Genomic DNA, 25,759 nt, shown 5'->3' on the forward strand with positions numbered 1-25,759 from the left:
GTTTGAGCACTCCTGGGTTCACATCTGTAATACAAAAAAAAAAAAAAAAAAAACTTTGGCAGACACCGTTCTCACCACCAAGCCGTCAAGGTTAACGTCACAGCATGTGATAAGACGCACGGGCACCACATGCCTTCTGATATGATGTACTCAGACACCTCATCTTTCTGTGGTGAGCTTGCCAATGATGTGCAACTTCAGGCTAATCACTAGAAAATGCCAGACAGACCCAAATTGAGCAATATTTTACCAAATACCTGACCAGTACTTTCCAAAAATGTCAATGTCATAAAAGATAAGAAAAGGCTCAGGAATTGACAGCTAAAGACCACGTGAGGGCTGGGAGTGTTGCTCAGTGGTAGAGGATTTGCCCAGCACGTACAAGGCTTTGAGTTTGATCTCCGGCATATCACTCACACACACACACACACACACACACACACACAAATTCAAATAAAAAGAAAAAAAGAACTAGGAATGAAAAAAAAGAACATTGACCAAGAATTAGCAAACTATGGGCTGGGGCTATAGCTCAGTGGCAGAGCACTTGCCTAGCACCTGTGACACACTGAGTTCAATCCTCAGCACTACATAGAAATAAACAAATAAAATAAAGGCATGCTTTCCACCTATAACTACAAAAAAATTTTTTTTAAAGAATTAGCAAACTATGATCTGTGTGTCCCATCTTACCCCTTGCCTGTTCTTGTATATAAAGTTTTATTTACATTCTTTTGGTCTATGGCCATCATCTTGGAGCTATAACAGCATGTCGCGTGACTGCAGCAAAGATGGCATGACTTCCCAAGCTGAGAATATTTACAGACAGAGTTTGCCAAGTCCTGCAGCGGCAGAAAGCCTGGTAAAATTCAAACATTAGTTTAGCAAATAGTATTTTAGCAATGTGAACTTACTAGCTTTAAGAGGTATGCTAAGAAAAGTGGTCAAAGGTATATGGAAACTTTCCAGGCTATCTTTATAAATCTCAAGTTGCTTTTTTTCCCCTGTTTTCCACCCCTCCTGTTTCTGTGTGTGTGTGTGTGTGTGTGTGTGTGTGTGTGTGTGTGTTGGGTGTCTGCATCTCTGTATCCCTCTGGTTCTCTGTATTGTTAACTCTCTCCCCTCTCCTGCTCTCTGCCTCTGTGTGTGACTCTTTTGGTCTCTCTGGGTCTTCCTTTGTCTTTCTCTGTGTCCTTTTCCTTTCTCTGGTCCATGCATGTCTGTCTGTCTCTCACTCTCTCTCTCTCCTCTTCTCTCTCTCTCTCTCTCTCTCTCTCTCTCTCTCTCTCTCTCTCTCCTGCGTGTCCCTGTCTCTCACTTTGTGTGTTAGTCAGTTTTTCATGACTGTGACAAAATACCGGAGGAAAACATCTGAAGGAGGAAATGTTGGTTTGAGCTCCCAGTTCCAGAGGTTTCCATCCATGGTCAACGGGCGCCATTGCTGCTTTTAGGCCTATGGTAAGGCAGAACATTATGGTGGAAGCGTTTGGCAGAGGAAAGCCGCTCACCTTGTAGCAGCCAGGAATACGAGAGAGGGGGTGGGTCAGGGGAGGGTGGAGGTCAGGGACAAAATATACCCTTCCAGGGTATGACCCCTGTGACCTACTTCCTTCAGCTAGGCCCCACCTTTTAAAATTTCCACCATTTCCCAAGAGTGCCACCAGCTGGGGCTAAGATTTCAACACACAAACCCTGGGTCCCTCTCAGTCTCCCTGTCTTCCCCGGGCATTTCACTAGGCCTCCCTGGAGGACTTCCTGGGTCCCTTCCTGTCCTCTGCTCCTTCCCGTTGGTCTTTCTCCTTAACATGGTGGCCATAGCACCCAGGGTGGCAGGATCACAGACACAAGGCCCCAGTATCTCTGCTGGGCCCAAATCCACTTTTCCCTTAGAAAAAAAAAAAAATCTGGCTGGCCCATCTCAGGCCGGAGTCCACTTCAGGGGCCAGTCATGGTGTGTTGAGAGCCACAGCTGAAGGGGCCCCAGCAAACTTCCAGCTGCCAGCTGATTGGCTCCTCTGTGGTGATGCTCATTGGGCTGTTTCCCCGCCCTTTCAGACCACGGAGCTGCTCATTGGGGGACTTTTTTGGCTCCGCCCACATGACCTAGCCAATCGGCCTCAAGAGCAGGAGGGGGGGAGGTAGAGAGGCTTGGGGGAAGCCGGTGGTGGCAGTTGGGCTCTGAGGGAATTCCTGAAGAGCTGTGTGGTGCCGGGTGTGTGTTCTAAAAATAAAGTTCGTTTCTGCTTGACAAGTGGCTCCTGAATTGTGCCCAGCCAGACTGTGGCAATGGTGACCAAGAGAGACAAGGTCAGAGAGCACAACCCGACCTCTGGGGCCTGCGCCTGGGAGTGGGGGTGTGGTTGTGACAGGAAATGCCCTGGGGCTGCCTGACCAACACTCTGCTGTGACAAGGGATCAGGGGCCACAGGGTGCAGGGGACATCAGAGTGTGGGGAGAAGAGAACGGGAGGTCCTTGAGTACCATGACGGTGTGACCACGTGGTGAAAGGGACTTTGCAGATGTAAATAAAACTTTATTTACAAGAACAGGCAAAGGGGCAAGATGGGACACACAGATCCTAGTTTGCTAATTCTTTTTTAAAAAAAAATTAAAGGCTTTAGTGTCCTGCTGCTGCTGGGACAATGCCCACAAACTGAGCAGCTTAAAGCAACAGATATTCACTCTTCAGATCCAAAGGCCAGAGGTCCAAATGGATGGGCAGGACGGTGCTGCTCCCAGTGGCTCCAGGGGACAATCCCACACCGCACCTTCTCTGTCTTCTGGTGGCCTCCTGCATCCCTTCCTCCACCTCAAAGCCCTTAGCAGAGGATCTTCAAACTTCTCCTCTCCCTCTCCCCCTCCCCTCCCCTGCCCCTCCCCCTCCCCAACCCCTCCCCCTTCTGCTTCCATCCTCTCATCTTTTCCGACTCTGAGTCTCCTGCCCCCCTCTTATAAGGATGCTCATGATAATACGCCCCCCCCCCCGGAAAACCCAGGACCCTCTCCCCAAGGCTCCTGAGCTTAATCAAATCTGCAAAGTCCCTTTCACCACGTGGTAACACCGTCACGGGGGAAGAATCAGCCTAGCGAGGACAGCAGAGGCCCCAGAATCAGGGGTCCACGTGAGACTCTGCTGATTACCCCTGGACGTTGGGTGTAGGATGCCCATGGATTTTGGGGAGACCACGAAGGTGATGCAGGGGAAGGATTGTTGGGGACCAGAGAGCAGGAAGCCTGAATTCCAGCCCCACTTCTGACTGTGGACACTTCCTTGACCATTCTGGGTCTCCAAGTTGGACCTGAGGCCTGAAGCCCCTTTGTAGGTCTAGGTGCTAGTGTATCATGAGTGACCCCCCCCACAACCATACACCTCAGAAACTCTGATGGGCTCACTTGGGGGGGCAGGCCAGCCTCAGGAGCCCTTGGTCATAAAGCACACACCCCATTAACAAATGAGATAGTAAAGCTCACTGGTCCCCTTTCTTGTGATGTCACCTCCAGGAGAGAGAGAAGGGACATGTTCTGACCTTGCTCCACATGCCGAACCCCCCGTGCTTGGAGACTGTCAGAAAGACATTCGCAGGAACCCTGTGGCCGGGATGGAGCGTGTGCCCACTTTACAGGTGAGAAAACAGTCTTGGCTAGTTAAAGTGATATCATCGACCCAAGTCACACAGGAAGCAAGAGGCAGAGCTGAGTTCTGCTGTCCCTCATGCTTTCTTTCATGACAGTGTCCATATTAATCGTAACTTTCTCCTTTTACGCAAGACCCTCCCAATTCCCGGAAAAACAGGTCAGCCCTGCCAAGTTGGCTCTTTCCCTCAGTGCCCGCGAAGATCTGGGGATGGAGGGTGGGAAGGCAGGAAAGGGCACCTGTTCCACCAGGCACAGGTATGTGCATGCCCTTTGCCCCTCGGGGACTTTCCATGGGATCTGGGACCAAGCTATTTCAGGAAAGCCTTTCGACATCAGGAGCAGCACCAGGGAGAGGTAGACGCGGCTGTGTTTGTTTTGCTTTTTCTCTCTTACTCCCCAAGATGGGTTTGGCAATCGCGTATGAGCCGTGTAATCCTCCCTCTGGGCCTTCCTCAGCACAGCCTGTCCCCGAGGACACCAAAGGTTACCAGACACACCAGGGCCTGGTTTAGCTCTGAGTTGAGACTGGGCACAAAGCCTCCTGGGACACCATCCGGGGGGTTACGTCACCAGGACAGGTAGGTGCCTGTCAGACAGCTCTCCAGGCCTGGAAGGGAACCAGGAAACCCAGATCTGCCGAGGCTCATTGTACCCATGAGACCCTGGGAGCCCACCGGGGAACCTTCCCTGGCCCGGGACTCCACATGGCATGTCCCATGGGCTGGTCAGCTTTCCATCACTGTGAAATGCCTGACAGGAACAAGTCAGAGGAGGAAAGGTTTATCTTGGCTCATGTTTTATGAGGTTTCAGACCATGGTTGGCCAACTCGATTGCTCTAGACCCCAGATGAGCATTAATCCACCAAATGGATTAATCCACTGATAGGCTCAGAGCCCTCATGATCCAATTGTTGCCTAAAAGCCCCGACACAAGAGAGTTGGGGAAGATTTCAGATCCAAACCCTAACACCCCAGAAAGGGTCACCTAGAAAGCAGGCCTCAAGTGGGGCTCTCAGCGTCTCACGCAGGTGCTCCTGCCTGGTCAGGCGCAGACCCCTCGGGGACATCCGCACCGTGTTCTCATCAGATGGAACCTCGTTGTGGGTACGGCCATCACAAACCCAGGGTGTCAGGGTTTGGGATGGAGATCCAAGCCCAGAAATAATGCTTCCTGCCTTCCAGACCCTGAGCAAGTCCTGCAGCCCCTCATACCCGAGGTCTCTTCATGTGGAAGATGGAAATGAAGGTGCCCACTTCTCAGGTAACTGGGAAAATTAAGGCCACAAATGCAATGTGTCAGCTGCCCTAAAGTCCCCAACAGATGTCGGCTCCAGTCCCAGTGTCTATTCTAAGGTCACTTATTAGTCTTTTCTTTGAAGACTTTGTGCCTGGTGAGGGACAGATCTGGAACTGCCTGGCTGTCGATTGCCATGCACTTGGGGACTATTGGGGGTAGACGCCTTAGTGTCTTGGCAGAAGAAGCCAGGCACAAAAACCAGGCACTACCTGAAGGATGCCCCGGGGCGCACCATCAAGGGACGTGGATAAGACACAGCTTTGTGAGCCCTTGCCCCAGGGGCTGGCAACAACCCTAGGCCTGAGGGGTAAGGAGGGAGCAGATGGCAGAACCCAGTCTTGTACAGTCCAGAGAGGAGGCCACCTTAGCAGGGGATGGCATAGGACTGCCAGCCCCCAGCCTGGCACGGAGAGGGCCGGGGGCAACCCATCCTCAATGCATCCTGTCTCCCCCTTCCCAGGGAGAGCCCTGGAGCCGAGAGGCTCAGCACAGCCAGCCTCCTGCAGCAGGGATTGGGGAACAGAGCCCCAGGTCAAGGGCACCTTGGGTGAGGAACGCACAGAGTGTCACATGCGGCAGCCCACCCTCTCTTGCTCTCGGCTCAGGGCCCTTTAAGTTTCCTGTGCGGTGAAGCAGGTGGCTTCTCCCATTTGCCAATGTGCCAGTCTTATTTATTTTTCTCCTCTGCCACCCGCCTCTTTCCCCCAAGCCCCATTTCGAGAGTCTGCAGTGTTAATTGAAAAGCAGCCACTGCCAAATTGCCCTGAAGCACAGAGATGGGAGGCCACGTGCCTGGCCCTCGGGGCTGATGGGCGTGCAGGGAGGGAGGGGGGGTCACCGAGGGACAAGGCCAGCTGCAGGCACCCTCCAGCTCCTCACCGCTCGGTGATGCCAGTTGTGTCCTCATCAATACCCCCGAGAGGTCCAGACTGAACACAAGGACGTCGATTTTTCCCCCGTCATATTTTTAAAACATCTGTTTGGATGGCCTGGCTCCATTGCTATTCTGGGCACTTGGGCCTTGTTTTCCGGCTGCTCCTGATAAATAATCCAAGGCAGGCAGACCAGTCAACACCTGCCCTCCCCGGCCCGCTGCCAGACCTCGGGTGCTTCCTGTGTTTGCTTCATTCACACTCCCGCCCAGTGGGAACCCCTGGCTCTATTTCGCCAGTGAGGAAAGGGGGGGTTCGGGAGGCATGGGACCCCCCCCCCCCCCCCCCCCCCCGTGACATCAGTCAGCAGAAGGTTTGGACCTGGGTCTGGCTGAAAGCAAAGCTCTCTACCTATCGACTTCACCTTGCTTGCTATTTGGCCTGCAAAGCCTCCTGACCCAGGAGGGGAGAAAATTTGCAATTCTTTTTTTTTTTAATATTTATTTTTTAAGTTTTTTAGGTGGACACAATATCTATTTTACTTTATGTGGTGCTGAGGATCGAACCCAGTGCCTCGTGCATGCCAGGCGAGCACTCTACCGCTGAGCCACAACCCCAGCCCCATACTTAGGCATTCTTAATGCCCAAGCCCTGAGCCTCACAGCCCTCCCCCACAGGACCCCTCCCGCCCTGGTCCTCCCCAACCATAAAAGACTGGCTTTGGGGGGGGCCAGCTCTGAGGATTTTGAATGCCCCCCCACCACCCTGCGTGCGCTCTGGTCTGTAATGAGCTCTGCAGATGGCTGTGGATGCCAATCATTTGCTGTCTTGGTTCTTTTTTACAAATTGAGATACAATTCATCTGACCCAAAATGAGCCATGGAAAGTGAACAGTTCAGTGGGATCCAGCAACATCACAATATTGCACAACCCCTCACCCACCTCCCCAACCCCACATAGTTCCAAAACATTTTCATCACCTCCAGGGGACCCCATTTGCATTAGCCTCACACACACCACCACCCCCACACACACCCCCGCCCCCCACCAAGGTAGCCACCTGTCTACCTTGGTCTTTGTGTGTTCACCTATTCTGGGCTCTTGGTGTAAATAGAATCACATGACTTGTGACTTCTCGGCACAGTGTGTTTGTTCAAGACTCGCCATGTGGTCGCCCGTGCCAGTGCGTCCCTCTTTCTGTCCGAATGGTACCCGTGGTTATCCCTCATCCCTCCGCGGGCTCTTGGGCTGCTTGCCCTCTTTGGCCATGATGAATAGAGCTACCGTGGACATTTGTATACCAGCTTCTGTGTGAATCTCCTCCTCCAGTTCTTTTGTGTCCACACTCAGGTATGGAATTGCTGGGCTCTCTGTTAACAGCTCACTTTTTGGAGTCCTCAACAGTTCCAGGAGGGTGTTGCATGTTTCCTCTTTAACTGGGGTCACTTCTGTCCTTCACTCTCCTTTCAACCTGCAGAGGAGAGGCACCCTGGGCTCTAGTGACATTGAGGGTGTTAGTGTGTGGACCTCCCCCGTCCCCGCCAAGTACTGGGGAAGAAGGGCTTGATTGGTGGCTTTGCCAGACGTGTGACTGTCGGTAGTGAACTGACCTGCACGTTCTCAGGGCCTTTTCAAGATGAGCCCCTTTCTGCCCTCCGTTTCCCCCAGCCTACATGTGGGAAAGGTAAAGAAATGTGTTGTTCTCCTCTCCGGGTGGTTACAGAGTTTGTGATCTCTTTCGAAGGGCTTATTCTGGGGCTTATTCCCCAGGGGGGACAGAGCATTTGGGATAGGAGGATGCCCCGGCTGTGCCCCAGGGGAGGGGGATTAGAACAGCATGAGGCCACACCCAGACCTCCCAACTGTGGACCCCAAGCGGGCTGCTTCTCTCCCTACCCTAGGGATGATCCTGCATCTCTCCTCATCAGGTTGGTTGGGGAAGACTCATCTTAACATCCACAGTAGTGGGCAGGCTGGAAAGAGCGAGCCAGGGTAACAGGGTGGTGGCAGGGGACACAGTGGCCAGCATCATACTTCCTGTGTCCAAGTCTCCAGGGCTGCCTAGCAGTGGGACCTGTGGGTGAGCGCGTGCACCTTCTGGAGGGGCCAGGAGGGTCTGAGTGAGGTCCGGTTTCCTCTGCACCTGGTGAGAAGACTGTCCCCTCTAACAGTTTCTCCAGAGCGGTCCTTCAAAGTGCTCACAGCATTCTTATTCTTCTTCCCTGAATAGTTCTCCTCTCTTCAAACTGCAGGGAATATAATCAGAAGAGTTTCGCTGGTCCCCACCCATTGGGTTCTCAATTTGAGCCACTGCCAGCTTGATTTATTGCAGGAAGCCTGCACGGTCTTCTTCGTTATCCTGTAGACTTGAATTTATCTGAGCGTCCACTGTGATGCTCAGAATCAATCTCTCTCCCCCCCCCCCCTCTCATTTATTTTGTTTTGTTTTCTGCTTCTAATTACACACTCTGGATTGATGATTCCTCGTGTTCTTTATAGAAATAATGTCTTCATGTTCCCCTTTTGACTGGCCGCCCCCTATTGGCCCTCCCCAGATCACATGGGGGGGGGGAGATATTCTTGAAGGAAGGGGACAGTATAGGGTGCTGACATCAGAGGCTGGGCAGAGGGAAATGACGCCCGACCCCACCGTATGCTGAGTAGAAAGAACTTGTCACCTCCCCCAAAGCCACCTCACATTCCTTTGGGGTGAAATGTGGGGGTAGGAGGGTGTCCTCTCCACATGTGTTATGGTTTAGATGTGGGGTCCCCCAAAAGCTCACGTGTGAGATGACGCAAGGGGGTTCAGTGGAGAAATGATAGGGTCACAGCCTTGACCCAATCAGTGAATCCATTCCTGATGGGATTAACTGGGTGGTCACTGGAGGTAGGTGGGGTGTGGCTGGAGGAGGTGGTTCACTGGGGACGTGGCTTTGGGGTACATAGTTGTAATCTGGAGAGTGGGGTCCCTCTGCTTTCTGATCAATATGTGAGCCGCTTCCCTCCACCACACTCTTCTGCCATGATGTTCAGCCTTACCTTGAGCCCCGAGGAATGGAGCCGGCCTTCCATGGACTGAGTCCTCTGAAACCGTGAGCCCTAAATAAACCTTTCCTCCTCTACAGTTTTTCTAGTTGGCCCTTTAGTCACAGGAGCGAGAAAAGCTGGCTAAAATAACATGGGTACCCTGAGTCACTGCGGTCTCCACCACCGACAGCCAGTGTGACCTGGTCCTCTCTGAATCTCAGCTCCGAGTGAATAGAAGCTGAGCCCCAGCTTCGTCTGGATGGGGGCCTGCCGAGTGTCCAAGCAGTTCCAAGAACAGCAGAACACTAAATATGAACCCGTGGCTGCATTAGGATAATGATCATCATTATTACCCCTAAAAGCGGGATAATCGCTGTGACCCACTTCGGGGGACCTGTTGTAACTAATGCCCTTGGAGAGCTGTGCCAATAGCAAGTGCAGGGTAGGCAGAGGCCATGGGCTCTGGCTGAAGTGATCCCTGCCTCTGCGAGTGTCACCCACTTGTCCTTCACTTTGGTCACAAGCCTAGGGAGCATTTTTTTGGAAATGCTCAACCTTGGCTCATGTGGGCCTCTGCTCTGAGCTTGCCAGGGGGTCAGTAGCAGAAACTGCTCGCCCTGCTTGAAGGAAACAGGGGAAGCTATTAGGATACGTGGGACTTCGTGGTTCTGAATATAAGGGCGAGAAGGAGGCCAGACTTCTGAAATGGAAACACTTTTCTCCCCCCTGATGCTGGGGATGGAGCTCAGGATTTGGTGCATGCTTGGCAAGCCACAGACCCAGCCCATCAGCAGCAAAATTTACCTTCCCATTTGTTTCCCTTCTTTACAAAGAAATGCACTCCAGCGGTGGCCCCTGTGCACCCCTCCAGCCCCACCCGCGTCCCTCTGGACCACTCCTGATTCTGGCACTGGCCAGTCCTGCGGACACGTCCACACTTGACCACTTCACACGCCACGACCCCGCGTGTCGCCCTGAGGACGATCTCCCACGTGCTGCCCAGCACGGTCTAACCTTGCTCTACCCCGTGTTCCTCTGGGGACCTCTTTGTGTGGATCAAGGCACCGGGGCCTGTTCACTGCCGTCCGTCCGGGATTCAGGGAAATTCCTGCTCCACCGTGTATCCAGGCTCCCGCTGATGGGCACCAGCAGGCCCTGAAGGTTTCTCTGTGTCATGGTTAGGGTCTTCAGTGATCCCAAAGGCACGTGTGCCAAATGCTTGGTCATTGGGCCATTGGTCAGTGTAGAACTGTCAGGAGGAGAAGCCTAGTGGAAAGACAGGCTACTGGGGTGCGTCCCTTGAGGGGCTCCTGGACCCTGCCCCTTCTTGGTGATCGCTCAGCTTCCCGACTGCCCTGAGAGGAGAAACCTGCCCCCCACTGAGTTGTTGCCCCAAAGCAGCAGACAACCAACCACACCTGAAACCCTCTCCTCCTCTCCAGCTGTTATCTCAAGTACTCTTCCCAGCGACAGAGGCCTGACGAACCCACCCACTGCCGGACCTGTGTTGGTTTTAGCTCCCCCCAAAGTAGAGCTGAGACCAGGGCTTGGGGTATTTTGGGGGTGCTCTCTGTCAGCAGGAGGAGGACATACTGCTCTGTGCTACATCACCCCATGACCTGGCAGATCAGAGAAAAGGCTGCCTCACATCACTCCTTGAAGTTGCCTGGAGTCAGGAATCCAGGGTGGGCTGCTTGGTGGGGAGCAGTGTCATCTGAAGACTCGCCCGGGGGCAGGGGTTGGCAGGAGGCCTCAGATCCTCTCCACAGAGATGCTTGATGGCCTCCAAGCCCAGCCGCTGGCTTCCCCCAGGGCGAGAGATCCACCAGATGGAGGAAGAATTGGTTTCAGGAATCTCCAACTGTCACCTCCGCCTCATTCCCCTGGATGAACAGACGGGCCTGGATGCAGCATTGGGGGGGGGTTCCACAGGAAGTGAGGCCCCCCTGGAGTCGTCTTGGAAGCTGGCCACTGTGGCTAGAGAAGAGCCAGGAAGCACCTGAGGGGACCTCATGGAGTTGGTCACTGTTCTAGGTACCTGCAGCTCAACCCCACCAAGGGTGCTGTGAAGAACTACCAAGAATACGTGGGACAGAGTTCAGGGGCTCTTTACAGACTATCATTCTCAGGAGCTGAGATAACCTCCTCTACAAATCCTGAGAGAAGTGGAGGGACCCTGCAAGGCCAAGTCGGGACACTCTCAGTGTGCAGAGTAGCCCCAAATCAAGGCCAGGCTGAGGAGGTGTGCACAAAAGACCTCTGTCTCACAACATGGCTGCGAGAAACATTCCCTTGCAGGCATCTGTCCGTGAGTCAACATGGTTACGCGCCGTGGACAGCTGCTAAAATGGCTCCTGGTATTCACATTCTCTGCTCAATCGCTCACCTGGTAGGTAGACCAGGTCTAGTGACTCTTCTAGAGAATAGAAGTGGTGGGAGGTCTCTCCTGAGACTAGGCTAGGAAAGACGGTGATCTCTTGGGAGAGACCCCCCAAGCCAGAGCCCCCAGTAAGTGGGACCTGGACTCCTGATCCACAGATTCTGTTGTTTTGCTAAACTGCTCCATTTAAGAGTAATTTTATAAACACTCAATAGCCCAAGAAGTGGGTGAAGGTACACATGGAGCAACATCGATCATGGGTCAGCAACTGTTGCGACAGGGTGACGGGTTATACTGTGTTGCCAATTGTGTGTGTTCAAAATTTCTCCACCACAAATAAAAATGCATGTTTAAAAGGCTCAAGTCTGGCTAGCAGTTCAGTGGGTTTGGTTTTTGGTCAAGGTGGGTTTTTTTGTGTGTGTGCTTGCTCTGATTCAAACTACCTGGGTGCAAATCCCAACTCATGCATTCATTGGAGGGATATTTTTTATCAGGCACCTACCATACGGCACAAAAGGTCTGGCCACCAGGGAAATGGTCAGGAACAAAACATGCAAACCTCCCTGCCCGTGTGGAGTTGGCACTTTAGTGGGAAGAGACAGAACTCATCTGGGAATCCTGGCAGTGCCAGGAGAGGGTTGAGGAGGGTTGAACTCCATACAGGAAGTCGGGGAAGGCCTGAGAGAGTCTGCCGGTGAGCAAGGACCTTCAGATGCAGGAGGGAGCACTGGGACGATGGCAGGGGTGGAGGGTCTGCGGGTGAATGTGGAACGATTTTGTCAAGTAGAGGAGTGAGGGTGTTTAAAAACGATCTGTCCTGGGGTCAAATGTGCAAGGCACATCAGTGCTGCAGGGTTGTGCTCCCCAGCCCATGCAGACCAAGGGTGACCGCCATCAGAGTGGCAGGCTCCTGCCATTGGGATTGGACCTCCTGCTGAGAAAATGGGAAGAGTCACAGACAAGGTTGGAGAAAAAAAAAATGCAAACACACACACAGAACCGCCCCTTAAAATGTAATATCAGAGAAGTGACAAATAAATTTTTAGAATAAGTATGTCCTTTGCAGGGGGCTGGGGGTGGCTCAAGATGGTAGTGTGCTCGCCTGGCATGCACGAGGTACTGGGTTCAATCCTCAGCACCACATAAAAATAAAATAAAGGTTAAAAAAAAGTATGTCCTTTGCAATATTTAGTATATACTGATTACTGTAGTTTGCATCTTATTTATTTATTTTTTTGGTAGTGCTGGGGATTAGACCAGAGATATCCTACTAGTGAGTTGTATCTTCAGCCCTTTTTATTTTTTATTTTGAGACAGATCTCATTAAGTTGCCCAGGCTGACTAGTGATCCTCCTGCCTCAGCCTCCCAAGCTGCTGGGATTACAGGTCTGCACCATCACACTCTGCTATAATTTTGGTGCAATTGAGAGGGGTGAAAACTTTAGGAGGTGGGGCCTAATGGGAGGAAGTTAGGTCATTGGGTCGTGCCCTTGAAGGGCATATGGGTTTTGTGGTGGGTTTTTTTTTTTTTTTATGGTAGTGCCAGGCATTGAACCCAGGGCCTCAGGTATGCGAGGCAAACACGTTGCTACTGAGCTACATCCCTGGCCTCTTAGAAGGCATATTGGGTTCCCTGCCCCTTCTTATCTCTCTACTTCCTGTCCACTATGAGGTAAAAAGATTTCCTCCGCCTCATACTGCCCCCATGATATAGTGTGTTCCTACTGGATCAAAGCCACAGGACCAAGCAACCATGAACCGTACCTCCGAAACCATAAGTCAAAATAAACTTTTTTTTTAATATTTATTTTTTAGTTTTTCAGCGGACACAACATCTTTGTTGGTATGTGGTACTGAGGATCAAACCCGGGCCACACGCATGCCAGGCGAGCGCGCTACCGCTTGAGCCACTTCCCCAGCCCCAAAATAAACTTTTTCTCCTTTTAAGTTGATTATCTCAGGTACTTTGTTGTAATAATGGAAACAGACTAACATACCTACACTACAAAAAAACAATCCAAGTTCAAAGTGAACTGAAAAATCAGTAGGATCTGTATTGTATCTCTCAATCCCTGGGACTGGCGATATGGTTGGGCAGGGTCACAGGTTGTTACGTACTCCCAGTTAATAATCAGGGGGGCCTTTGCTTTAGAAATCTGAATTCTTGTGGTTGCTGTAGAGATAGAAGGTTCTGGCATCATGAGCCACATTCCTGCAGCTTTTAGCTAAAGCCAAGATGAGGTTGTACCAGCAGGTGGACCTACAGCCCACATAGCTCTCCATAGCCCAAGGCAACTTCCCCGGTTCCTGTGACCTGTAGGTTCAAGGTCCTGCTGTCGGAGGAGGGCGGGGATAACCGTTATCAATGAGAGTAAAGACCTAAACTTACTTGAGCACTTAGCTCAGTGAAGGAGCTCCTGTCATCCCCATTTTACAGAGGGGGGACTGAGGCACAGAGGAGATAGTTAACTTGCTTGAACGCATGCAATGAGTAGTGGGGCTGGGCTTCAGACTTTCAAATGTTCAGGCCCTGGAGCAGGGCCAAGGAGGAAGGATGGGGAAGGGCAGGGAGGAGCAGGGAGGGGCAGGGTGGACCTCAGCCTGCAGACCCCACTTGGGGAAGCTGCTGTTTGCCCTAACAGCCCCCTCCCTCCTCCATTTCGTATGGCTCCAAACTTCTCTGCCCCTCCCCTGAATCCCTGAGACCTGACAGTCTTGGTGCAAGGTTCCCAGGGCTGGGGTCAAAGACCTTAAAGTAGAGTCGGACTCCAGAGGATTCTGGAAGCTTCCAAATCTTCAAGTCTAAAGGAGAGGCTCAAAAATGGCAGAGGAAAGCTGAGATGGAGAGATGGGATTGTCCAGGACCTCACGCACCTGCTGTGCTCCCCTGGCTGCCCTGTAGCTTTGTGGGATCAACTTGAGGCTGCGGGTGGGAGCCCATCAATAGACAGTCTAGTGGGCCAGCCACTAGGGGGCGCCCTTCGGGTGACCGCACCCAGGAGGGCTGGCAGGTCTCTCTAGTTCAGAGCGACTATTTTTCTCATGGGTCATTAATAAATATTTTTCTGCGTGGAGAGGTACTCTGAGATGATGTAAATATTCCATTACTCATGGCACTTTTCATTTATTCATCCATTCACTTATGTCTGCAAGGACTTACGGTTTCCTGTTCATTCGGGAGGCTATAATCTTGTTACTATTATTGCTTCTTTCAGTGTTCAAAATATCTTTGATTCGACCAGCAGGAGTCTGTTTCAAGGTGACGTCTGCATCTTTCTGGCATGCTCTGATCATTCTTGGAGGGCTTTTATTTTCTGCTACAACAAACATTGCAGATTCTACCTCCTCTGCCCTGGTCCTGGATTGAGCCATTTCTCCAAGGTACTCCGTGGCTGTCGGAGGTCTGGGTTTCATCCTCAGCACTGCCCAAAAAAAAAAAAAAAAGAGAGAGAGAGAGAGAGAGAGAGCAAGAGCCCAAGATCTAGGCAGCGAGTATGCCCAGTGCTGGGAGGTGAGGTGCTACTGGTCCCACACCCTCCTGTGGACAGAGAGACCTGCAACGAACTGACTCCTACATCTACCTGCGCACGCAGTATGCACGGAGGCCTCCAACTCCAAGTGCACAGCTCAGGATTCATCTGGTTTTCACCTCCCCACCATCCTGACTCCCAGCTCCTCTGTCACACCCTCCCCTGGACATAGCTCTGGGGAGTTGGCTCTAGGTGGTGACAGAATTGGCTCTAGGTCCTAGACAGATCACAGGCTTCATCCTCACCTTCCTGACCAAGCAAGGGCATTGACTGGGAACAAATGCCTTCCATGAAATTTTCTGTGCTGGGGACACAAAACAAGTCTCCATTTCTCTGTCTCTGGGCAAATATCCCTAAAGACTCATAATTTATTAAATGAGGAGAGCAGGTGCAGAGGCGCATGCTCCTTTGCTCTGGGCAGGGGCTGATAGAGTCCACTCTAAACTGAGTCCCCCGGAGGAGAGGTCAAGGCAGGAGCTGCAGATGGGGATGTGGAGTGGGGTGGGTGCCTGGCCGCTGGAGGATCGTTTGCCCATTTGCCTGGCCCTGCTACTGCCTTACCCAAGACCTCGGGCGTGGCCACCCTTTGGCTTCTCCTGGATGCCATGTCCCTTGGAGTTCTTATGTGATCTCTTCAAATTATTTGGGACTCAAAGATGAGTCCGACCATTTTCATAAATGGCCAGGTCCTGCTTAACTAGGCTGGCCTACTGACAGGGCCCTTGGGAACAAGGCCCTTGGGGACTGTCGGGTGGCCTGTGAGCAGTCACCCTGGGCAGGTGTACCAGCTGGAGGTGAGCTGGCCTAAGGACCCCAGGGAGGAGATCCTTCAATTACAGTTCCAGCATCTAGCAATATCTGTGTGGGAAAATGAACAGAGTGGGTAATGAGCACGGGGGTAGGGGGGGACAGGGAAAGGGACACTCTCAGTTATTCCCACCAACAGGACAAGTGGGCAGGGAGAGGGAGAAGATAGTGATTCTTTAGTTTGTTTGTTTATTTTCTTGGTTTGGCAGGGCTGAGGCTGGAACCCAGGGCCTCCGGCATGCGAGGCGAGGGCTCTCCCACCGAGCGACACCCCCAGCTCTAATTTATTTTTTAAATGCCTCACTGGTGACACAGCTCACAAACCATACAATTGACCCTTGAAGTGAGAAACTGATGTGACTCCATTTTTGAAAATAAATAACAGCAGCTTCTACCTCAAGGCCTGTCCTAAGGAAGGGGGCGTGACCCTTGTCCTTGGAAAGACCCACAGAGCACTCCTAGGCACATACACACCTTGCTGAGTTGTTTGTCTGCAAATAACAGGAGAGATCTGCTGCGCCAGGTGTCCCTGACTCAGTTAGGCTAGGTGGGGACCCATAGCAACCCCCCTAGCAACTTCCAATCAGCATGAGACAGGGAAATACCTGAGATGCCAGATGACCCCCCAGTAGTTTATGGTGGTTGATAACATGTTGGGAAACCATGTAGTTCAGCACGTACACCCCTCGTGGCTTAAACCAATCAGTTCAAATGAATCCCCCTCTTGTACTAACCAATCACCCCTACCCAACTTGTTCCCACCAGTGAATGTGCTAATCAATGTTAAGAGTTGTTTGATCTTCCTGCGGTGTGAAATGATTTGCTGTGTGATGTTGTGACACATAGAGTATCCCCAAAAACCTATAAAATCTGAACAAAGGAATGGGACCCACTCGTCGGGATCACTGCGTCGGAAATGGTTGAGTGCAAGCTCTAGCTTGCAATAAAGACTCTTGTGTGATTGCATCGGATTCGGCTCCTGGAGGTGTACTGGGGTCCCACGAATCTGGCATTCAGAAGGTATTCGTTTCAGGCTGGGGGTGTGGCTCAGTAGTAGAGCTTTACATAAAAGCGACCCTGAGTGAAGAAGGCCTGCCCTGTCCCTGTTCGTCCCTCCTCTCTGGGAGCCAGGTCCTGCGTCCCTCCCTGGGTTCCCTCCCTCAGGCCAGCCCAGATGTCACCACAGAGGAAGTTCCCTAGCACCTTCCTGCTGGGGTTGGCTCTCCATGATCTCAGCCTCTCTTGGGGTTAGTAGCTGTGTCTGTCTCCTGCGGGGCCTTGACCCACACTGGGGGAAGGCCCTGGGGCAACTGCAATGACATCATCTTCAGGAAACTTGATCCCTAGGGAGGTCCTCGAGGATCGCTGGGAAAGGTCATGGGCTTCATTTTGGAAACAAAGAAGGTGATCGCCCTCCTTCAGTCCCTGCCCTCACCCCTCACGGGAGCGCTGGGGAACTGGGCACAGCCACCAGAGAAATGGGCTTCCCTGGGTGACAGGCCCGGCTTAGGGGTCCGCTGCTTGCCATCCAATCGGTCCATTGGGTGCCCTTTGTCTCCTGTGGAAGAAGCGCCTGCCATCGGGTTGTCACTGGGGACAAGATGAGGTCATGTGGGTAAAAGTGCCTGGTGTCCGGTTGACATGAGGAGTATCAGCGTCGGTCCAAGAACTGGGATTCAGGCTCACTCCAAACCCAGCTGGCAAAATATCCAGGATAGGCAGATCCCTGGGGACAGAAGGCAGCGTGGTGGCTGCCGGGGTCTGGGGAGGGAGTGGGGAGGGCTGCTCATGGGTGTGTGTTTTCCTGCCGTGGTGATGGCCACATGGTGATGGCCACGTGGTGATGGCCACGTGATGATGGCCACGTGGTGGAACCAGGTGCAGGGGGAGGCTGCACAGCATTGGGAACACACTCCGTGCCCCAGCCTGCTCACCTTGGGGTGCCTAGGGCTTGCTATAGATTGGCTCTGGAATGTCCCCCGAAGCCCACCTGTTAGGGCTTGGTTCTCAGCTTGGCACCACAGGAAGATGGTGGAAATGTTAAGAGGTGGCCGGTGGAAGGCTTGAAGTCATTGCGGGCATTTGAGGAAAGGGCATTGTGAGATCCTGTCCCCTTCCTACCCACCCCCCAATGGTACTGGGGATGGAACCTCGGGGTGTTCTTCCACTGAGCTATCTTTTTACTTTGAGTCAGGGCCTCACCAAGTTGCCCAGGCCAGCCCCAAACTTGTGATCCTCCTGCCTCAGCCTCCTGAGTTGCTGGGATCACAGGCATGTGCCACCACACCTGTCCTCTCTCTCTCTCTCTCTCTCTCTCTCTCTTTTTTCATAAAAGAGAGGTCAGTGATTTTGCTCTGTCACATGCCCCTGTCATGATGTACTATCTCATCACAGGTCCAAAGGCAACCAAACAATGGTTGCTCATGGACTGGAAATTCCAAAACCGTGAACCAAACTAAACCTTTTTGCTTTACAAACGGATTACCTCAGATGTTTGTTACAGTAAGGAAAAGCTGACCAACACACCTTAATGTACATTTTATCTTTATTTAAAAAAAAAAAAAATCCAGCCAGAGACAGAACTGAGGGGTCTCAATGAATCCATTTCTATATCTACAAGACACTGACTGGTCAGAGTGTCCATTCTTTTTAATGTCCACTTTTAAATTTTTTTTAATATTTTTTAGTTTTAGGTGGACACAATATCCTTATCTTCTTTTATGTGGTGCTGAGAGTTGAACCCAGTGCCTCGCGCATGCCAGGCGAGCATGCCACTACTTGAGCCACATCCTGAGCCCTAAATTTTTCTAATGGACACATGATTGTACATGTCTGTAGGGTACAGTGTGATACCTCAATACATGTCTACAGCATGTAATGATCAGATCAGGTGACAAAGACAAATGCATTTCTTTCTGTGGGAAATATGCAAAATCCTCTCTAATTGGAAACATGCAATTAATTGTTGTCTGCCATAGTTACCCTGCTGTGCCCTAGAACATTAGAAGCTTTTGCTCTAGTCACTTTCAGAATGTCACTTAAAACGTGTCACTGTGTGAGAAGCAAATGGGTTGCTGCTGGAGGCTGGGGGGTGGAAGGAATGGGCTCCACCGGTCCCAGCTCAGACCTCACACCCTGCTCCCCTGCAGGAAGCAGCAGTTTTATTCTAGAAGGTCTACTCCAGCCGGCTTCATGGGCCAGCAGCCTGTGCAGACAGAGGGACACCGGTTTGAAATTCTTTATATAATTTTTCAACAAAGTCCCCACAGTTTCCTTCTGCACTGAGCTCCACAAATTTTACCACCAGGCAGCTAGGAAGTTATCCCTGAGGATAAGCATTCTCTCCCCAGGGTGGACAGCCCCTTGCTCACAGAAAGACTTGGGTGTTTGTTGAGTGACTGATGGACCTCTTGGGGGCTCCCTGCACGAGTTCTTCCTGCCCTCTCTCCTCCGCTCTGCCACGTGCAGTGGTGCACACTTGACTTCCTGCCCAGGGACGGGCATCCCGCTCAGCTCTGTGACTGCAGAAGGACTGAGGAGATGAGGCTGTCCTGCAGCCCCCGAGGCCCCTGGGATGGAAGGGAAGACAGGGTTCTGGGGAAGGCGCCCAGGCATCTCTTGCCTCTTGCAAACCCCCCTGGCTTGGCTGCATGTGGGACTCTGCCAGCAGGGGTGGTGACACCCTTACCTCACCCCCCAAAGGGACCCTTGTGGGGTCAGACCTCAGAGGATTGTCCTGAGTAAGGTGCCCCAGGAGGCTGGGGTAGGGGGAAGGACATTGGGAAAGGGCTGGGATAGTTCCAGGATGACCAGGCCGGGGGAGGAGGCGTGGGCTGGCGAGCAAGGGATTGTGAAAGTTTAGTGATGTTGTTTTCACTGTGTCTGGTTTTGGTGAGATGCCCCCTGGGCTTCGCAAAGCCACCTTCCACCTCATCACCTTCGTCTTCAGCCACAACCCCAAAGGGCTCAAAAACAGCTCACAATGACGTGGTTTCTTTCTTTCTTTTGTACTGGGATTGAACTCAGGGGCACTCGACCACTGAGCCACATCCCCAGCCCTATTTTGTATTTTATCTAGAGACAGGGTCTCACTGAGTTGCTTAGCGCCTCACTGTCGCTGAGGCTGGCTTCGAACTCACGATCCTCCTGCCTCAGCCTCCTGAGCCTCTGGGATTAAAAGAGAGCACCACTGCACCTGGTGAAGCGGTTTCTTACATTAAGCACAGATTGCCATTATAATGCTATAGCTCACAATTCATTCCTAGGTCCGTGCTTCATTTAAGAATTAAAAACGGGTATTCAAACCAAAGCCTATGTACAGATGTTTGTAGCAGCACAAATTACAATCACCAAATGGTGGAAACCAACCCCATATGTCCATCAAAGGAAGAATGGAGAAGCATCATGTGATACACCTGGGGAGTGGACTATTATTCAATCATGAAAAGGAATGAAGTTCTGATTCAGGGTATAATGGGGCACAATGTGGATGAGTCTTGAAAACAATGCTAGGTCAGAGCCCAAAGGCCACATGTTGAAAGATTCCATCTGTCTAGAGTGTCTAGAATGGACAGATCCACCAAGATCTATTGCACGGAGTAGGTCCAAATCACGGCTTCACAACTTGGTTGCTGTGTGACTTTGGCAAATCCTGGGATCTCACTGTTCCTATATAAACTAGGTCTGGCAATAAGCAAGTTACTTTACAGGGTTGTTGGGAGAACGGAATGAGTTAATACCTACAAAGCACTCAGAGAGACATGCCGTTTCACGGAAAATAGCCAATGAGTACTTTCCATTTTTGTTTTAAATTTTTTTCTTAGTTGTTGCTAGACCTTTATTTTTTATTTATTCATACGTGGTGCTGAGAATTGAACCCAGTACCTCACACGTACCAGGCAAGTGCACTATCACTGAGCCCCAGCCCCAGCCCCAGCCCCAGCCCAGGACTTTCCATTTTTATCTAGAGTTTTCAGGATAAGGCTTCACCAAGAAGACACCAGACCTCAGACCTTGAATGATAAATAAGATTAAACAGGGGGGAACAGGGTTCATATTAGTCATCACCTCAATCCTGGGCCACACCTTCCATAGCCCTTCTCTTGGAGATGCCCCCGACCCCCAGCAATCATAAGTCATCTGTAGAGGAACTAAGTCTCAGAGAGGTTAAGCAACTTGCCCAAAGTCACACAGTTTACAAGGGGCAGAGTTAGGATTTGAACCAGGTGTGTCTTAATGCCAAGCCTCCCTCCATAGGAAGGAGATTATAGCTGTCAACGTGTGCAATCCATTTACCTTTGTTTTTTGCTTGCTCTATCTCTTTCTTCATCTTTAAAAAAAAAAAAAAACTTATAAAGGAAGTAAGGCAAATAATTCTCCTACTAGACATTTTTTTTTTTTGTACCAAGGATTAAACCCAGGGGCACTTAACCACTGAGCACATCCCCAGCCCCTTTTTTATATTTTATTTTAGAGACAGGGTCTCACGGAGTTGCTTGGGGCCCTGCTAAATTGCTGAGGCTGACTTTGAACTCAACAATCCTCCTGCCTCAGCCTCCCTAGCCGCTGGGATTACAGTGGCATTGAAGCAAGAGAAATTCAAGGAACACTCACTCACAGATGTTCACAACAGTTCGATTCATTGTAGCCCCAAAAGGAACAACTCGAAGAATCAACAGATGAGCAGGTAAATAAGTGGGATCTATCCAGACTGGCACACTATTCAGCGAAAAAATGGGATTAGACTATTAATACATGCAATGATATGAATAGATCTCAAAATAAATATGGTCAAAGAAGCCGGCCAAAAACAAAGGGAACATGTGCTGTGTGACTCCGTTCACCAAAGTTCTAGAACAGACAAATCTATGCCACAGGGGACAAGGTCAGGCTGCAGCTGCTTTCTAGGGAGGGGTGGGACCCTCAGCAGCCAGGGTGGGCTTTCTGTCTGCAGGAGCCTGATCTACCCCCAATGGGCGTTCATTTTACGCATTGATCACTCCTCTTACAATGTGTCCAATTCATTAGGGGTAAATTTCATCTGAAAGAAGAAAACTGTTAACAAATATCAAACTCAAGTTAATGTGTAATGCCAGATTTGTGGGACCCCAATAGACCTCCAGGAGCCAAATCCGATGCAATCACACAAGAGTCTTTGTGGACTTAACCGTTTCCGAAGCAGTGGTCCCAGGGAGTGAGCCCCGGTCCTTTGTTCAGTGAGATTTTATAGGTTTTGGGGGGATACTCTATGTGTCACAACATCTCACAGCAAATCATTCCACACCACAGGAAAATCAAATAACAACTCTTAACACTGATTAGCACATTCAATGGCGGGAACAAGTTGGGTAGGGGAGATTGATTAGTGCAAGAGGGGGATTCCTTTGAACCGATTGGTTTAGGCCACGAGGGGTGTACGTGCTAAACTACATGGTTTCCCAACGTGTTATCAACCACCATAAACTACTGGGAGGGTCATCTGGCATCCCAGGTATTTTCCCTGTCTCATGCTGATTGGTGGTTGCTAGGGGGTTGCTATGGGTCCTCACCTAGCCTGACTGAGTCAGGGACACCTGGCTCCCCAGATCTCTCCTGTTATTTACAGACAAACAACTCGGCAGGGTGGGTATGTGCCTAGGAGTGCTCTGTGGGTTTTTCCAAGCACAAGGGTCATGCCCCCTTCCTTGGACAGGCTTTGCTCTGAGGTAGAGGCTGGTTTCTCAAAAATGGAGTCACATCAGTTTCTCAAGTGCTACGCATGCCAAAGTGTCCAGAGGTAAAGTATCCATAGCGGCTGAGACAGGAGGATTGCGAGTTCAAGGCCAGCCTCAGCAATTTAGCAAGCTCCTAAGCAACGGAGTGAGACCCTGTCCCAAAATGAAAAAATAAAAAGGGCCTCGACTTTTGACATAGTGACGTCCTGATGAGGCCACTGTGCGTTGAATATATTTTTAATATATTAATATTAATAAATGCACTGAATACCCCCACCCTCCTGCCCTCATGGCTCACCAGCCCTCCTAGCAAAACCATTTAACACAAAGCCTATTGCAGACCACAGATGGTGCGTGTGATTTGTTGAATCCTCTACTGGAAGTCAAAGACAGGGTGGTCCAGTGGGTACGGGATGGGCGTCCTGTAGACACAAGGTGCTGTGTGTGTGTGTGTGTGGGGGAAACGCAACTCAATGTTCAAACAATGGTGATGGCGCCTTCGCGGTGGTTCACCCTCCTGTTCCGCGCGACTGCCTGGGAGCTGCCGCTGCTCCGCATGGTGAACCAAGATCCCATCCCGAATTGCTAGCCGGGGAAGAGATCCAAACTCACAATGCAAGCCTGGTTTTCCGCTGAATGCATATCGCTTTCACGCCATTGTGCAGTTGAAAGCTCCTTCAGATCCTGGGACCGTTTGTGCATCAAACAATATGATTGACAGTTGGGTGGAGGGTGGAGGGGCGGGGGAGGCGGAGAGCGCCCGGTGCTGGGTAAAGCAAGCGCAGCGGAGGCTGAGGATCGTCCCTTGTAGGAACACCACCTGGTGTTCTCTGCACCACCCTCCCGTTTTTTCATGTCGGACAATGTTCATGATGGAGTTTTGGGAAATGCAGGGACAGAGAGGGTGGGAAGGACAAGGTCCTGCTCTTCTCCCCTGTGTCCTCTCCTGGAGGCTCGGAGGCCTTAGAGCTGCAGGTGGGATCAACTGCACATCCCCTGAGTTTGGCAAAGAAGGGACCCCACCATTCATCCCATCTCGGCTCTCTCCCTCTTTGAATTCGACCTTCCGGGGCGTGACATCTGCCAGTGACTGACAGCCGACCCTTGGGCCACGCTGGTACCATCCTGCCCAGGAGCCATGCCTGACTGTGCTGGGCAGAGCTTGGCTGGCCTCTCTCAGACAAGGAGCCACAGCTCGGGGGAACTCCGCCCAGACTTCTGGGCTTCCCTGGCTGCCAGGCACCTGCACTCCCATATTCCCTCCATCCCTGGGCAACCAGGGCATCCACTGCAAAGTGCCAACACTTGGGCCCACTTCCTGTCCTGCTCCTTCCTCCAGCCTCCATCCCTGCTGCCTCCCGCTGGCCCTGCCCAAGGCCAAATCACCACCCACCCCTCACATCCCAAGGGTTGGAGGCTTCCTCAGAGGCCTCGCCTCCTTACTCAGCCACATTTTGCAGATGGGGAGACCCAGGCAGAGAGGCCCCGTCTCTCTGAACCTCAGTCTTCTCTTCTGATAAATCAGAAGAGGAGCGTCTATCTCTGAGTCCCTGGGAGGATTCAGTAGAGACTGTCAGGAGCAGATATTCATGGCCACCAGACTGAGTGTGGTCACTGTCCGTTTCATGGATGAGGCTGAGAGAGAGCAAAGCACGTGCTTGGGCACAGGTAAACAGGAGAGGAAGGGTGGGACTCCCCACACACACAGCAGAGGGGAACTGAAGGGGACACTGAGGGGTGCTGGGTGACGCATGGGGGGTGCAATAGCCCTGCCTGGCCCAGAGGAGGGAGGAGGGCTGGACGGGGCCCTTGGAGCCCGCGCCCTCCTCCTGGAGCCCTTGACAAGCTGTCAGCGGCTGACATTTATAACTGTGCCTAATGTTCCCGAGGAACCTGAGGGAGCCTTTTCCGCTCTAATCTGCCTGGCATTACCCAGCCTTGAAATGATGGCAATTACCCCCGGGGCTGGATAAATGGCCGTGGGAGGCAGTGAAAAGCGTCAGGTCTTGACACACAGGTGGCGGGGGTGAGACAGGACTCTCCCCCTCTGTGTGTGTGTGTGTATGTGTGGCTGCTCTCGCTTTCCCCATCCTCATCCCTGGCCCCCACAGGAAAGTCTTGATGAGAACCTGAGGCTGGGGCTGGGCTGCCCAAGGTCCCCCAGGAAGGAATCCAGCCAAACAAAAGTCATCCCCAGGAGCCCGGGTTCCACTCTTCCTTCCCCAGAAATAGACACCCCCTTCACCTCGCCCCGTTGCTGCCCCTTGGGCCACGCGGAGGCCAAGAGCGTGCGTGCTAGCTGGAGTTCGGCGTGTCCAGATGGTGAATGGTCCAGGTGCCCGGCCTCAGCCTTGGTGACCCCGCCCTGCACCCATGTTCACAGCGGCATCGTCCATAATATCCCCAAACCGGGAACAACCTAAGTGTCCATCCGTGGATGAATGGATGAGCAAACCGTGGTACGCCCAGAAAAGAGGCAAGAGTGGATCCGGAGAACAAGAATGGCGGGTGAAATGAGCCTCGCACCAAGGGCCACTCAGCCTGGGATTCCACGGATTGGAACTCTCCAGAACAGGCAGAGCCGACTTGGTGGTTGCCTGGGGCTAGGAAGAGGTAGGGTGGAGTCATCCATGCTAGGAGGAGGAGGTTTCTTGGGGGAGCCACAAAAAGGTTAAAATCCACTGCGGTCACGGTTGCATAACTCTGCCAACGTACTCAGAAGGCATCGAATCCCACGCTTTGAGTGAATTGTATGGGGTGTCAATGATTCCTCAGTAACAATCCACCAAGAAATAGAAATGCGAACAATAACACCCACTTCCTAGCAGCCACGGATGAAAGTCAAAGTCATTCCGGAAAGAGCATCCAGGAGAGTTGGGGAGGTGATATAAGCAAGGGCTTAGCCAGGGCCCTGCACACAGAGAGCGCACTGCTCCTCCATCTACCATCTCACTGCTCAGAGCATGGCCCTGAGACCAGGGTGTCATTATCTGGGACTTAGCGTGAAGGCGGAATCTGGGGCCCAGGCTGATGGCTTCAGAATCTGCAGCCTCCAGGGGAGCTGTGTCCACCCTAAGGTTTGAAAGGCACCAAACTACAGTGATAATCTCATCAGTATTCTAGGGTGGTGATTCTCAGATTGGAAGGCACATGGGAAGACCCTTGTTAAAACACAGCTAGGGACCCCCGTCCCCGGGGTTTCTTATCCCCTATGTCTGGAACTAAGCCTTGAACTCTGCATTTCTGATATATTCCCTGGTCACCCTGATGCCACAGGCCCAGGAGGCCACTCTTTTAGAATTCCTGCTCAAGAGTCTGAGGAGCTTGCCAGGTATCTCATCCAAGAATCAGTGTAATGAGGTACACCTGCTGTCTCCCACGAGAGGACAAGAGAGGACAAGCCTTGGGGACCAGTGGGTCTCCGACCCTGGCTTCACAGAAAGCCACCTGGAGACTTCTGACAGTTTCTGGCTGGGACCCCACTCCCGAACTACTGA

The 25,759-nt window shown here is 51.9% G+C and overlaps 1 long non-coding RNA gene across 2 annotated transcripts; it reads left to right on the top strand.

Annotated features, from left to right (window-relative positions):
* Positions 1-1,281: 1,281 nt before the first annotated feature.
* Positions 1,282-11,565, top strand: LOC124101012 (uncharacterized). 2 transcript variants are annotated; one of them, XR_006854502.2, is made up of 4 exons: positions 1,282-1,458; positions 3,502-3,623; positions 4,819-4,897; positions 8,931-11,565. It is a non-coding gene; the product is annotated as an uncharacterized LOC124101012 (long non-coding RNA). The 2 variants fall into 2 exon arrangements; XR_006854503.2 differs by lacking the exon at positions 1,282-1,458 and adding an exon at positions 2,215-2,307.
* Positions 11,566-25,759: the final 14,194 nt, after the last annotated feature.

This window comes from Marmota monax, unplaced genomic scaffold (genome assembly GCF_021218885.2).
Source record: "Marmota monax isolate L192 unplaced genomic scaffold, Marmota_monax_Labrador192_F-V1.1 WCK01_AAM20220418_F8-fsc00291, whole genome shotgun sequence".
Lineage (NCBI taxonomy): Eukaryota > Metazoa > Chordata > Mammalia > Rodentia > Sciuridae > Marmota > Marmota monax.